The 12,587-nt window shown below is 42.1% G+C and overlaps 1 long non-coding RNA gene across 13 annotated transcripts; it reads left to right on the plus strand.

Moving 5' to 3' along the window:
• The first annotated feature begins 4,934 nt into the window (after window positions 1–4,934).
• LOC127342490 (uncharacterized) lies at window positions 4,935–12,587 on the plus strand. 13 transcript variants are annotated; one of them, XR_007876699.2, is made up of 11 exons: window positions 4,936–5,447; window positions 5,530–5,720; window positions 6,118–6,382; window positions 7,010–7,381; window positions 7,657–7,741; window positions 7,847–8,699; window positions 8,773–9,864; window positions 10,081–10,162; window positions 11,031–11,098; window positions 11,758–11,836; window positions 11,941–12,586. It is a non-coding gene; the product is annotated as an uncharacterized lncRNA (long non-coding RNA). The 13 variants fall into 13 exon arrangements; XR_007876696.2 differs by having other exon boundaries at window positions 4,935–5,447; window positions 8,773–10,930; window positions 11,941–12,587; XR_011755417.1 differs by having other exon boundaries at window positions 4,935–5,447; window positions 8,773–11,098; window positions 11,941–12,232; window positions 12,324–12,585.

A 12,587-nucleotide genomic window follows, 5' to 3' on the forward strand; every position in this document is an offset into this window, starting at 1 on the left:
GGAGTAAAACTATCACAACCATCATTGTAATCATCATAAATTGCAGGCATGGTATAATCACAATAAACTTTATCCTCCATAGTAGGTGGCACCAAAATACCACTATCATTATAATCATCATAAATGGGAGGCAAAGTATCATCAAAGTAAATTTTTTCCTCCATTCTTGGGGGACTAAAAATATCATGCTCATCAAAACCAGCTTCCCCAAGCTTAGAATTTTCCATAGCATTAGCAACAATGGTGTTCAAAGCATTCATACTAATAACATTTCCATTAGCATGCATATAAAGTTCCATAGGTTTTTTAATTTTCTCTTCAAACACCTCTACTCAAGATAAATTTCATAAAGATCTCTAATTTTTTTGTTGTTTTCCATTAAGCCTAACTAGTGAAATAAAAATAAGAAACAAAAAGATATAATTGCAGAATCTAAAGGAAATAGCTTCGAGCACTCACACACCGGCAACAGTGCTAGGAAATAGCTTAGTAGTCGGAGGATGTGAATACCTTTTACCTTACCTCCCCGGCAACGGCGCCAGAAAATAGCTTGATGTCTACGCACGCTTCTATTCCTGTAGACAATGTTGGGCCTCCAAGAGCAGAGGTTTGTAGAACAGCAGCAAGTTTCCCTTAATTGAATCACCCAAGGTTTATCGAACTCAGGGAGGTAGATGTCAAAGATATCCCTCTCAAGCAACCCTGCATTTACGATACAAGAAGTCTCTTGTGTCCCCAACACACCTAATACACTTGTCAGATGTATAGGTGCACTAGTTCGGCGAAGAGATAGTAAAATGCAAGTGATATGGATGAATATGAGTGGTAATAACAATCTGAAATAAATATGGCAGCAAGTAAACATGCAGTAGAACAGTAAATAAACGGTGATTCGATATTTGGAAACAAGGCCTAGGGATCATACTTTCACTAGTGGACACTCTCAACAATGATCACATGATTAAATAAAGCTACTCTTAAACACTCTATTTTTGGATAACAAACACCATTCATTATGTAGGGCTATAAAAGCACACCTCAAGCCGGAGTAAACAAGCTCCACAACATCCGGAGTTCATATTTAAGTAACCTCTAGAGTGCATAATAGACCGTTGCAATTTAGACCGAGTACTAACATAGCCTACACACTGTCAACAATAGCTATGAGAGGGGGAATAGATCGCATCAATACTATCATAGTAAGAGTTAACTTCATAATCCACAAGAGATTACAATCATAACCTACGCCAAGTACTACATGATGCACACACTGTCAACTTTACATCATGGAGGAGGAATAGACTACTTTAATAACATCACTAGAGTAGCACATAGATTAATAGTGATACAAAGCTCATGATCACATAAAGATCACACCATGGGAAAGAGAGATGAACCACATAGCTACCGGTAGAGCCCTCAGCCTCGGGGGAGAACTACTCCCTCCTCATCATGGGAGACAGCAATGGCGATGAAGATGGCGGTGATGTCGATGGAGATGACTCCGGGGGCAATTCCCCGTCCCGGCGGCGTGCCGGAACAGAGACTTCTGTCCCCCGAAACTTGTCTTCGCGATGGCGGCGGCTACGTAACTTTTCGTGGAGGAAGAACGATCCTTGTTGGGTTTTCGGAGACGGAGCTTTATATAGGCGAAAGGGCGACGTCGGAGGGGCACCAGGGTGCCCTCACCACCTAGTGGCGTGGCCAAGGGGTGGCCCGCGCCCAGGTATGGTGTGGGCCCCCCCTGGCCAATCTTCGTCTCCCCTTCGGACTTCTGGAACCTTCCGTGAAATATAAGATCGTGGGCTTTTGTTTCGTCCAATTCCGAGAATATTTCCTGTGTAAGATTTCTGAAACCAAAAACAGCAGAAAACAGGAACTGGTGCTTCGACATCTTGTTAATAGGTTAGTTCCGGAAAATGCATAAAATCATTATAAAGTGTGAGCAAAACATATAGGTATTGTCATAAAACTAGCATGGAACATCATAAATTATAGATACGTTTGAGACATATCAACCATCACCACGTCGCCGACTACGAAGACGAAGAGCACCATGACACCGCCGGTCATGCCGGTCACAAGCATGGGCACATCGCCGACCATGAAGATGTAGACCACCATGAAATTGTCGGTCACGCCGGTCACAAGCATGGGCACGTCGCCGACCACGTAGATGAAGACCACCACAGCACCGACATTCACGCTGGCCAGAAGCATCACCACCTCGCTGACCACGAGGACGAAGACAACCATGATGCATTCGGTGACGTCGGCCACAAGCATCACCATGTCGTCGACCACGAACACGAGACCACCATGACACCTCCAGTCACGCTGGTCACAAGCATCACCACGTCACTGACCACGAAGACAAACACCACCATGACACCACCGTTCACGCCCGTCACAAGCATAACCATGTCGCTGATGATGAAGCTGAATTCCACCCTGACACCGTCGTTCACGCCGGTCACAAGCATCACCACGTCTTCGACCATGAAGATGAACATCACCATACCGCCACCACAATGGATTATCACTTCTCACTTCTCCCATATCATCACCACGTCGCCATCTATGAAGATGGCAAGCGAGAAGTTGAGAAAAAGTAATCCAAACTATACTCACACATACGTACACATTACATTATACTAGCGAGTCATTTATTTATCCGTCTATGTCCACCAAAACGAAAAGCTTTCAACATGAAAGTCATGGGGAATGATGAGGTGAACCTATTCCTCAAAGGAAATTTCAAATGGTTGAGCGTGTGCGACGAATTTGGCAAAACTCGCTAAAAACTTCATACACGAAATTGACGATTTACGACTGAAGAAACTCGAAACCGATTGTGGGAATTGATTCCTATCATCAACACGCATCTTTTTCATGTACAACTTATTTCGATTCGGACTATGTTTGTGTTGATTTGGGGAGAGTGTGTGTGGAGTACCGTAAGAAAGAGTGAGGGTAACCAGGAGCGCGTGCAGAGGTTGCATTGAAAGATTCCCTTTTGCATGGGCTGCATACGAGATTGGCCCGCACCGCTGGAAACTGCCGAACCGGGCGTTCCTCCAGGGCCTGGCCCGACACTGCTTTGAGAAGCGGTTCGTGCAAGAACACGGCTCGGCTCAGACAAACAAACGGGCCAAAAATTGCTGGCCCGATGCGAGCCAAGGGGCATGCGGCCTACCAAATGCGCCCTATATCTTTTGCAATCTGCACTCAGACAGGTGGATGGAGTGTCCACATATTTTTGAAAATGGGGAGCAAATTGCTTAGTTAATTTACAAAGTAATACAAACTGGTGGCCCGTGACTCTCTCCTCCCCCTCGAAACCCTACCTCACCCCGACCTCCCCCTCCCCTCGCCCTGCCACTGCTGGTGGTCACCGCGGGGCCTAGCTCGTGTGGTCGACGGCAGCAGCGAGGCCCTCCTCCTCGTGGCTGGATGGATAAAGCTCAGGCCCTCGCGGCAACAGGCGCTTCTCACATCCAAGGCGGCGACTTCGGTTGGCGGCGGCAGCGCTCGGGTCGTCTGTGCGCTTGGGTGGGTGGTCTCTACCTTATGCCGTGGAAACAATGTGTTGTTGGATAAGTGTCAAGGCTTTGCCTTTAGGGGTGGTGGTTGTGCTGGGGCGAAAGCTCGGCAAGGCTTCAGCCTGCGGGTGATGGCGATGCCTTTGGCGCCGTTCTCCTCCTTGGAGGGGTCTCCATCAAGCCCTCCTCATTTAGTCTCTCGAGGCATGAAGAAAACTTCGCTCTACCGGTCATGGGTGCGCTCTCATTGGGCTTGGGAGATTTGTCGGTCTGGGACGATCGCGGTGCCAAGCCCTTGCAACAGTGGACCACGCCTTCATCTCCGAGTTCAAGCTTTCTTCCTAGTTCTCTAGTGTACTGTAGCCTTTCTTTTACCCTCCATGTTGCAGCTTGTGCTGCTTTGTAAGCTGGGAACCCTAGCATTTCTTTTTTTTTCTCCTTTGTTTTTTTTATTGCGATCGTTGTACTGCTGACTGGTTGATGGCTTTATTAATTTAAAGCGGGGCTTTTGAGCCTGATGTTCTTTAAAAAAAATCTTTACATGGGTACCAACTACTTCTACTCCCTCCTTCCAAAAAAAACGGTGAGCCCTTTTAGTGTACCTTTAAAGATGGAGATAGAATTACCTCATTTCTCCATCGTTCTATTGTTAAAAGAAGAAGAAGAAATATATGCCAGACAGGATAATCAATACTTCTGTTAACTATTTTAGATCCATCTTTGCTTCCACTCAAACTAACAATGGCAGGCCCTTCATGCACACACAACTTCCTCAACATACACATGATTATACATATTCCATGCCGGATGAGAAAGATATTCTGGACACACTAATGGAGATGAAAAGGAATGGGTCACCAAGGAAGATGGTTTCAATGTAGAATTCTACATTGCCACTTGGGGATGGATAGGACCAGATGTATCATGCCAGCTCACATTAATGATACTCACATTGCTCTGATTTCTAAAAAGCTTATCACTTTCATTCTGGCTGATTATAGACAGATTAGTCTTTGCAATGCTATCTATAAAATTATTGCAAAATGTATTGCAAATAGACTTAAACCTTATTTGCTTGCTCTAAAATCTTGGAAATGCAAAGCTTTCATGCTCAAAATTGATCTTGCAAAAGTTTTTGATGGAATGGAATGGAATTTCATTGTAGCGGGGCTGCATAGTCATTTCATCAATCTTATCTATGCGTGTATATCTTCGCCGACTTTCCCTATCTAAAGATATAAACGATGCCCCCCATAGGGGCCTCCTCAGGCTATCCACGATCGCCACATCGCTCTCACCGGCTGGGCGTTGCCTCGCTCGATCTCCACCAGTTGGTTCACGTGGCACCATACGATTGGCTCAGCATAAGGAGGAGAGAAGAGACCAGCAAAGAAATATCGGGAGGCCACCAGCCAAACCCTATCCTCTTCCCCTCGCAGCCGCCTCTCGCCTTCTCTCCTCCCCTCACGCCTCCATGGCCGCCGCCGGGCGTCCTCACGCCTCCAGCCGCGCCCTCCCCTGCGCCTCTCCGCCGCCGGTCTCCTTTCCGATCCCGCACGTCTCCTCTCTCCAATCGCCGCCGGCTCACCCATCCCTGCTCCTCTCCATCGCGCTTGGCTCCGTCGAGGCCGCCGCTACTCCTCCTCTCCACCCTCTTCTTCGCGCGACCTCCGACGCATCTCACTCCTTCCCCGGCTTGTCTTCGTCGTCGATCTCCATGTCTTCGACCCCGAGCAAGTCCGAGAAACCGCCACGGATCACCAAGGAGGAATGCATCCTCGTGTTCTCCGGCGCCGATGCCGCTGGGAGGGCCCCTCGATGCCAGCAAAGATGGGGAAGTCGCCCTGCTAGGAGGGGCTTAGCCATGGCGAGCGCACCGACCTCAGCGGCGCGATAAACATACAGGTATGTCTCCTCTGTGTCCTGGTTTGTACGTGTTTGGGTGGGTGGTGTTCGTGTGTGTGTTTTGATTTTTTTTCTTCCAAAGGTTGAAGAACACAAAGTAGAGTTTCCTCGATTTCTACTTACTGCATCAGCCATGAAAGAGGATGCTTCACCTCCTCTCCCTCCTCATGGCTCTGCAGCTGGAACCTGGACTGGTGCCAATCTTCGCATAGGCTCCAAGGGGATCCCAATCTTTGGACCTTTCCTATCAATTTCTACATTTCTCTCTTGCAGGTAACCATCTATCTCACTCCTCTCCTTTTCACCTTTGTATATTAAAATTTTGTTTTACCTTTTCGTACAAGGTGTTGATGAAAATTCCAACCAGGTTATAGCGGAAGATTAATCCATGTAGTATGTATATCTCTGAAATTTATATGCATATAAAGATGACTTTCTTGTACAAGTTATGGCCTCACTCATATGAGACTTGAATGTGTAGAATATTTTCTATCTTGCATGTGGCACTAGCATGTGCAAGCTATAATTGATAAAATTGTGTGAGAAAATTAGTTTTTTGCTAGAAGAGTTGGCTAGACTTTTATATGCTATATTAATTAACACTATGTATTTTACTAAAATACATGATTTTATTTCATCACATTATTAACCGTGAACAATTTCCTTGCAGCTGGTCACTCATTAGCTGTGAAAATTTTCATGTCGTCTAACAGTCATGCTTGATGGATTCAAAAATTGAGCTCAGTTCTAACTATGAAAGAGTTATCAGATCTCCAAGAAGTGACGAATGGTAAAAATTGGTCACTCAATATTTACCAGATATTGTTAGAAGATCAAGCTGGATATTACTAGACTTCTATTTTGGAATTTTAGATCTGTCCCAGATGACAATGGTTTAATCAACTTGTGCACATTTTGTGGTTCATCATGCCATGGTAAGGTCCTTATTTTCTGGTTCAATCAAATTCAGCATGTGGATCATGATCTGTTTCAACAATATACTTCCATCCTCTATGATTATTTATATTGATGTTTGCTGACACGAATCATGATCTGTTGCATGTTAGTCCATTAGCATGTGCTGCAGCCTGGAGGGTCCCTGAATTCTGTTAGCTAAAATATAAGCTCTTTGATATTCCATCATACTGGTTCCCAATATAAGAACAATGGACGAAATATAAGCAGCAACTTTAGAACTAAACTCTTTCTTTGAATAGCAATTATTAACATGTAAGTTGTGTAGGCAGTGACAACGTGGTTAACTCCGCTGATGGCAGATCTTTAGTTTAAAATCTGCCGTGCGTAGCACAAAGAGTCAGATGCCTGGGTAAAAACAGGTTTGGTTTGTCAAATCTTCTCATGATGGTTAACATGGTTTCTTATACGCTGAGTTAGTGGGTTCCCATATCTTCTGATGCCTACTACTACTATTTATCCTGGATAAAAACAAGATTGCTAAGCTCTTTTCTAATGATTATGCTCCTTTGCAACTGCATTTTTCTTTCCCGGACATGAATAATTATTCTAAATTAACTCATTTCTGAACTTCTGATATTCTGTAGGTTTCTATCATTTTGTAAGTTCCCTATTGCATGGGCATTTCTTCAGGGATGGTACAAATGGCTATATTCATGCAGTTCTTATATTACTGAGATGCTTTGCAACATAAATTGGTCATATCAAATAATATCTCCTACAAAACATACGCTTTTTTACTATGCTTTCTTCTACCAAGGAAACACTTGCGTAACAACTCAACTCATGGTGATTTTGCCTCTTGAAAATCATCTGCTCAAAGCTTGGCAAACAGTCATAGCTGCAGCCGATAGTCAGCACCAGGACGGCGGAACGACAAGCAAGCGCACCTCAACGAGCGTCAGTCACATCCCTTGCCATCACCACCGAAGAGATGGAGATGAAGACAACCAGCCAAGGTAAGCCTCCGATTCGTGCCCAGATCTCGATGTGTTGTGTTCACCTCTGGCTTTTTTGGTTCTTTATGTAAGGCTTCCTCCTCTTGGTGGTATTCTTTTCTTTTTTCCTTTCTAGCACTACTATGTATTTTGTATAACATAAAATTTCTTAGGCCTGCAGCGACAACAACATTAGTGCACATAGTTTTAGTGATGCCCAAATTCCACAAATAAATTATGTTCCTCCGATCCTCAAGTTAATCATTTTAACCTTCTTTTTTATTTCTATTCTGCAGGCATGAAACACACACTGATTTCTAGACACCTTCAGTTATTTCAGATCTGGATTGTTTTTAGTGATGACCAAATTCCACAAATCAAGTATGTTCCTCTGATCCTCAAGTTTATCATTTTAACCTTCTTCCTTATTTATTTTCTGCAGGCATGAAACACACACTAATTTCTAGACACCTTCAACTATTTCAGATCTGGATTGTTTTTAGTGATGCCCTTATTCCACAAATGAAGTATGTTCCTCTGATCCCCAAGTTTATCATTTTAACCTTCTCCTTATTTATCGCGATGTCCCCTTATTTTGTAAAGTACACTGTTGTATGTTTGTCAGCCCGTGTTGTTGCATTAGTTGAATTTTACCATAGTGGATTATGTTTCTCCATCAAAAGGATTATATATTTTCCTCAGCTGGGTATTAGTTCTGCTATCCCTACTGTTCTGAATCTTGATTTCTGTATATTGTTATCTACCTATGTTCTGGGTATTAGCATCAAATGTGTCGGTTCTGCTGCCAGTAGCAGCAGGTGAGCATCAGGTGGGTCACTAGCGTTACTTGTTTGGTCGGAGATGCCATGGGGGAGATGGCAGGGGCACGAGGAGGAGGGGTGAGTGGTCATGGCCAGCATTCGTCCACTGTCAGAGCAGGCGAAGGTGGAGCAAGGGTGGAGGTTGCAACAGTGCCTCAAGGAAACTCTAAATGTATTTGCTCACAAAATAATTCCTTTCTATGTGAGTTGGAGGGCAGATGTTTATGCATAACCTGGAATAATACCTATTGCAGGCTATTATGTGTCATCGACCTTCTCATGCCCACCATAATAGAAAGTTTGACGTTATCGTATAAACACAAGTTCCTCCATGTTGGAAGTAGCTTCAGGAAGGATAACATGTTTGCTGCTAATTTTTCCCATCTTTTGTACATTGCTGGTCTGCTGCAACTTTAATCATTATTTGGGTGCATTCCAGGTTTGCTAGAGCTTCTTCAACGGTTAAAGGAAAAGCAGAAAGTTCATGCCTTCTAAACTTGGTTCACAAAGAATAGCAGGTTTGCTACTAATTCTGGCCGTCTTGGTGCGTCGCAGTTTTGTTACTAATGTTGATTTTTTAATGCATTGTAGGTTTGCTACCAAATATCAGAAAATAATTAACCTCTTCTTGAATTACCATCCGTAGAGGTATTACCTGAAACCAGGGTATTCAGAGAACACGTTATATATTTGTGGACCAGTGTTCTGGTGATACAAGGTAAAGGTATTTTTCAGTAATCCTTTCAGAGTAGCTATTATGCTTTTCTAAAAAGATGCGAACATCTAAAGCATCTGTGTTTTATATATTTCTTAGTTGCAATCATGCATCATCGTATTTCATTACCATAGTAATCAGGTTGTTGTTAAATTTTTGTTACATAAATATATGGTATATATACGGCCTAGCGCTCGCAGATTTATAAATACAGAATCTTTTTGTCGTGTTCATGCTCTCATCTTCTTCCAAGTTTGCCTGAAAAATAGTCTCTGGTACCCAATCTTGCCAAGAAGGTTTCATAGAGGTGAGGTATTTGACCTAAAGATCTGATTATATATTTTTATACGGTCCCCAGCGAGTAGCAATGCAAGTTTTGTGATTGCATTTTTTCTATATTCCTATGGAGTTATACTTTAGTGGTGTCTGGCAGGGGCAAGCTGGAGCATGTCTATTCCTCTCCGACAGAAGGCAGCATGCCTCCAAAGGGAAGACAACTTATCTAAATAAAATAATATGAAGTCAACTTGGCAAATAGGCATATATTCTATTTTATGACTCCTTTCTCATTATCTTTCTAATTGGTTTTTAACTGATCTACTCTCCTCTTCTTTAACTGATCTAGACCTCTGGCTTATAGATCACGAAATAGCTTGATAAATTTGTGTTCTATGTCCTCTTGCATGAACTTCTTGTTTATATCCAAAGACTTAATTTATTCATGTTTGTTGGCATGTGCATGCACTCTTCTTGCAGTTTCAGGTCCGCCTTGCATATGGGGTTAATATTGTGTGATCTTTGACGCTTTCCGTATCCTCTGCCATCATGCCAACTGACAAGGTCTCGAGCGTCTGACAAGAGGGAGAGGAGGAGCACAGCCGCGTTCTAGCTCGACGATGAGAAAGCTCGAGGATAATAGAAGATGAGCTTGTGTGCGCTGGACTCGCAGCTCTATGTTCTTCCATTTAGTTATGAATTCGTCTTCCTAATGCCTTGATTTTATATATGGAGCAAGAGCAGCTTGCTGCTTTAGGTTCTGGTAGAAACATCCAGTGATATTGTACTACTGCCATATATAGATGTAGTCTTTCTATGCATACTCGCAAATTGGCCATGCTAGGGGACATCTCAACTCAGCCAAATAGAAGATGATAGATACGTACTTTGGCCCAATTTTGTTTCAGAATGGATCTCTATGAGATCAGGACAGAGATGACTCAACTGAAGAAAATGGGAGAGTTGCTGGAAATCTTATAGATCTGAAAGGTAATAATGCATTTAATTTTGGAATGTAGTTATGGATTGGGGAAAGATCTGCATCTTAATAGTACTATTGAGTACTTGTATGTGTGGTGGGCTGGTGGCCTTGTTGCTCTTATCCATGTGCTTTATTGCTACTTATTTTTTATGTTTGATATGCATAAATTTTGTATTCCATTTATATTAGCTTCTGGTGGATTCAGATGTCTAATGTATCGATAGAATATATATATCAGCATACCCTGACCGTCAGCACATATTTTGTTTTCCATTTCTACTAGCTTCCGTGGTGTAATTTCGATTTTTGTGCTTCTGCAAATTTGATCACATGTATGTGAGGAAAATTCCCTGAGTGGGACCTCCATACTACTTTCATCTTTCCTTTCCACCCTCCTCTTCCTTGCATACCCTTGTTTTCATAAACGATTCAGATCCATATTTTTTAGCAAGTGTATCTATTTGTTCCTTGCTAGGAAAATGCATAGGAGAAATTAGGGTGGTAGGAATCATTAATCATGTAATATATGTCTCAATTAAACCCAATCCTTAAAATGAATCATATGAAATAAAACTTATAGCAACTGCTCAAAAGGTCTCGGTCAATGTTCATTCCTAACATTATCCATTGGTCAAGAGCAAACTGTGTCATATATCACCAACAATTGTGTGTTTAAACATATATTTGTGATATTGCTGGATAAAAAAGATAGTGGATGCTCAGCTGATCAATTGTAGGTACCATGCAAGGACATAATATAGAAGATTGGCTAAAATGTAGCGTGAATACTCAAGAGCTACTATAATCTATGCCTCAATGTTGTGGCGTATGATGCATGAACCTTCTAACTGAGCTTGCCTTCTTCTGCTACTGCAGTTTCTCCTTGGTGACCATTTTCTTCCATATAGTATAGTCGAAGTTCTCCAATGATGAGACAATTTCAGGTGCTACATCATTGTTTTTCATTCCTGTTTTTCCTGGGTAGTTTTTATCCGTGACAATGGGCATCAAATATATAAGAGATTAAATATGTCTGTAGCTGTCTGCTAAATGATATTATTAGGTGTTGCAGAAATCGTGTGAGCTCATAGCATTTTACTGTTAGGGGGTTGGCATGTTTTATTCCTACCAGATTAGTGGTTGTTGTCGCTTTACCACATTAGTAATTTGCAATGCCTTTGATAGAAGTTATAAATTTACTTATTTTGTTCAAATAACATGTTTTAACATTTCAATCTAATTTAGAGACAATGCTACTTGTAAGTTGATACCGCCCCATGTGTGAAGTAAAAAATCCTGAGAAATCCAACCCGTATTATTTATTACATATTTGTTTTGAGGCATGTTAGCTGCAAACTCTGCAGCTGAAATGATGAAAAGCATCGTATTTGGGTTAGCGATGCAACATTTGATTTAGGTGCAAGTATACCACTTTTGTTTTAAATATCTATGTTGTATCGCCAATAAAACATGTATCAAGTATGTGTGCTTTCCTTTTGCTCTTACTACAGTTGTGAGAGTTATGGGATCCATTTGCACTCTTTGGTATTCTATAATATCCTTTGTGTGCTCTGATATCTATGTGATCCATCATTTTGTATAGGGGTGTGAAAGATATTAAGAACTCATCCGTGTCAAGATCTTTGTTTCGGGGTTCGCCTCCTCAGGTTGAATCTGGAGAGGTAATTATTTACATACTAGGTACATTTCTTCATGTGTTCTGTAATAAGTCTGCCCAGTTATTATGGTTTTATTAAGTTTCACATCAGCTTGGTTGATCTTTCAGTGAGGATCCGGTGGAACCAGTGGCATCATCTACCACAACTTCAACAGATAAGAAGTAGCTTCTATTCTGAATCTGACTTGCAGAAAGCCCATGCAGATGGACAGACCAACAAGAAAACATATACTAGAATTAGGCATCAAAACTGAAAAGCTCTTAAATCTTTTTACGTGCTGGCTTCGGATATTGTTGCATATTTCGGTAAGGGGTAGATAGTAAAGAAAATGTAGCATCTTCTTTGACTATAGCAAGAAAATGCAAGAAGTGGATGATAAACATGTGTTGGTGATATCAGGTAGAAAAAAAACTATCTCATTGTTGTTTGTTTGCCCTATCTTCAACTTAGTTTTTGGCTGATTCCTTCTTCCCTTTTCCACGATTCCCAGCTTTTGGTGATATAAGTTGCAAGTATCTGTTCTTCCTATGTCTTTTGCGGGACCTGGACTATGAAGATCGTGTTGCTCCCTTCTGTAGTTGGCTGATGCTGTTGTGCACCTCATGTGGATGCCACTTCTATTGCTTCTTCATGCTTGATGTAGGTGTGTTACTTTCGCTTTGTCATGTTAATGGTAGTGTGGTTAATTATGTGTGGCTCTAGACTACCCCGCTTTCACCAGGAAACTGACATTTGTAGACTCTTGGGTGAGTGA

Source organism: Lolium perenne, chromosome 3 (assembly GCF_019359855.2).
Source record: "Lolium perenne isolate Kyuss_39 chromosome 3, Kyuss_2.0, whole genome shotgun sequence".
Lineage (NCBI taxonomy): Eukaryota > Viridiplantae > Streptophyta > Magnoliopsida > Poales > Poaceae > Lolium > Lolium perenne.